This window comes from Trypanosoma cruzi, genomic scaffold (genome assembly GCF_000209065.1).
Source record: "Trypanosoma cruzi strain CL Brener 1047053516923 genomic scaffold, whole genome shotgun sequence".
NCBI classification, from domain to species: Eukaryota; Euglenozoa; class Kinetoplastea; order Trypanosomatida; family Trypanosomatidae; genus Trypanosoma; species Trypanosoma cruzi.
In genome coordinates, this window is record NW_001849225.1 from 1 (window position 1) to 3,406 (window position 3,406).

The following is a 3,406-nucleotide window of genomic DNA, read 5'->3' on the forward strand; positions in this document are numbered from 1 at the left end:
CAAATTGCTGAACCACTCGGTTACATCGCCCTTGACGATCTTCCACGCTCGCTCCACCTCGCAGTTAATACACAAGTCATTACCACATCCATGCGGCACATTCAGCGTGTACGGCCATCCCTTGTCCGAGGTGAGCACCATCAGCCTGGGAGGTGGTGCACCGGATTTCCGCACAGCGTCATCCTTTTCGAAGGTGTTGCCAACTTTCTTGTACGTCCATGACTGTTTCGGTTTCCCCTTCTCCACCTCCATTCCCGTCCCCGTTTTCTTTCGCTCCACGCCGTCGGGAATTTCCACCACATGGCTCCACCTCGCATTGTGCACAGACTCGTACATCCCTCCATTTTCATCGCTTCAATCGTCGTCGTTAGGTTCCTCGCCTCCTCGGCAGCTGAATCCAAGGATTGTTTAGTGGAGTTATGAACAGATGTTTTTACGTTTGCAGCAGCTTCTGACCACCCAAGTAGATTGTCCACACCATTTTTGTAAAGCTTGCGTACAACTTCTTCCAAATCCATTTCATCCCTTACATTCCTCTCCATCCTCGCATAAGAACCTGTTGCCTGTATTTCTTTCAATGCTCCCTTATTACGGATATACTTATTGGGGTCCCTGAAAAACTCCTCCGGCATGACATCCCGATTGGTGTCCACAACGCCCCTGCCGTCCGGTTCCCTCGTAAGAAAGTCGTTCAGCCTCATTTAGTTGACGCGAGCTCTTCCTTTAAACAGTACCTCATCGATATTAGTGGAAATGGTAAATTTCATTTCTTGCGCTCGTCTTAGCCTTTCCTCTGCCTCCCGCCTCGCTTCTGTCAGTACCTGCGTGAGTACCCCGCTTTGTGTTCCCCTTGCAAGAGGAGTGACCGTATCCTTTTATTTCATAGTCCCTCCATTGCTCGAGAGAGAACACACCCTCGTGAAGAGGCCTAGTAATGGCCTCCAGCGCTTGGTACTCTGTTAAATTAAAAATAATTCTAAGAAGCCGCTGGTCTTGTAAGTAATCATCTGGCTCCTGAACAAACACCTCCATCGTCACGTTGTAGTCTTCATCAACAGCCGCCCTGCCGCCAACATAATTCCAAAGGAAATCACTCAGCCTCATGTTGGTGCTGCTCAAGGGTCCACTGCGGCCACACTTTACTCCCCGCCACATGTCGAGCTGCAGCGTCTGAACCATCGCCGGGGATGCCGCTTCGAGGTGCCATCACAACACCCGTGCGGTGAAGCATCCCACTCGCGCCGCCCAACTGCGGCCAGCAGGTGCCGCTGGCTCCAAAGCACAGTCGCGGCTGCTTCGTCCCGCAGTCCCAATGGCGTTGGGCGTGGCACTCGCACGGGTCGGCGGTCGGTGCGCAATGCAGCCGCACTGCAACACCTGTCGGTAAGGCAGCCGAGGCCCACCGCCCCAACACCGCCACACTATCGCCCTTTTTTATTTTGCTTTATTCATGTTCTCGGTCTGTTTGCCCCATCACCGACACAAAAAAACAAGTGCACACCTTCACAAAAGAATAAAAGGAACAAAGAGAAAAGGAGGCACGATCCCACCGTCCCGCCGCGGATCAACACTCTCCTCCACCCACCACCATTGCCGCACAGGGGACCGCAGTCACATCGCAGAGTCAGCACCACAACGCGCACAGCACCACCGTGCAGTGAGCGATGGGCGAGACGCAGCCATGCATCGCCCCGCTCCATTTTCCCACCACTCAAGTGTTGCGTGCCCGCACAAAGCAGAAAACAGAATCAGAGTGCACACAAACCCAATCAACACCCTCACTCGCTGAAGCACATTATTCGCATGGAGTGACAACAGTTGAGGACACACCAGCAGTAGCAGGCTGCATATAATTTCTCAGCCAACCACGCGAAGAGACACAACAACTCTGCGGAGTTAAAGTGGCAGCCCCGCGGTGTTGCCGCAGTCCACATGGCAGGAAGAATTCCACGCACGCATAGTTCCGGACACCTTGCTGTTTGAGTGCACATCAACAGTACACGTAAAAAAAAACGTGCGCGCAGGAAGACATTTAAGCACGTGAAAAGGTCAGCCTGTTTTGTCCGACGGTATTGGCGAGCAATCCCACACAATCCAATCAAAGTGACACGCCGGACAGGATGGCGTCAGTTAATCAAGAGGTAATTGCACCAATGCAAAAGCAGCAGGAATTCGGGTTTTACTCCCAAATTCGGAAACGACAGCGGCATGAGAGTGTGTATGTGCGCAAGGCCTTTCGTGGGACGGTGCTCCCCAATCCCGCCTTGACCTGTCGCAAAAGGGCAACAAATGAAAAAGAGGAGCACACTCTCCCGAAAAGGAGCGACGGTTGGACAGTCAACCCCCGTTTCGTCTCACATGACATCCAAATATGTGCACTCCACCTCAAATACGTACCTCCCTGGACGCCGCATGCATGACGTGTGGTTTCGTCACCCGCAATGTGTTTTTCCTCCCGCAAACAACCAAAAGGATGGCCATGGCGCAGCTCCACTCAGGGGAGGCAAATCGGGGCATACACGGGTGGGAACCAGAGACCATACCAACAATAAAAAAAAGGGTGATAACACCTCCAATCCACAGAATCGTCCAGTGTTCATCCCTCTTCCTCTAAATTCAAGACCTCCTCAACAGAACAAATGCAACAGACACATGTGCAGCACAATATCTTCCGCTGCCCCGCGTTCCATCTTACTTCTCATGCGTGCCACGGCGGTGGCGCCTGCGTTACAACTGGGATGACTCCAAAATATCAAGCACCATGCTGCGGGAAGTGGATGCCTGACAAACGTGCCCACGTTAGCGCCTAACAGGAAATAACACCAAAAAGAAAACTACCCGCGACTCAGGCTACCCCTGTGGCCGTACCAAAGCGACATTGAAACACGCGTGTAAAAATGTAAAAAAAGGAAAAAAAGAAGGAATCACCAGAGCGATCCAAAAGAATACATCGGTATATGCATACACAAAGTAATACACCATTCCGCATAATTCGTCGTTCCTTCTCTCGTTGTTCTTTCGACACAACATCAGAAGCATAAGGAGCGGCAGGCATGCCCTCCCACACAGTCACCGTGCAACAGGAGGGAGAGTCACTGCAGGCACCCGCACAAAAAATAGAAACAAACCAACAAAAACCAACAATCAGTGACGCTGTCGGGGCGGAGTCTGATGGGTGGCTGCGCAGCTGCACAGCCGTGGCCCCCACGCCCTCCCTCATGTCAGCCAAAAACGCACACTCACAACCTCCAGGAGGCGACGCGTCACAGAGGGGCTTCATCGATTGTTTTCCCTAACGTTTTCCTGAATGCATCCTATGGCCCGCACACCAGCCACCATCGTCAAGCACGTCTTCATTACTAAGTACAGATATGAAAGAGAGCAGCAGTCCCCATACACGGTGCGA

At 52.3% G+C, this 3,406-nt stretch overlaps 1 pseudogene, besides 1 other annotated feature; it reads right to left on the minus strand.

Moving 5' to 3' along the window:
- Window positions 1–1,272, minus strand: Tc00.1047053510865.10 (annotated as a pseudogene; the record flags this gene model as incomplete).
- Window positions 1–3,406: a sequence feature (areas not merged during assembly with more than two copies in the genome that could not be assigned to a particular haplotype).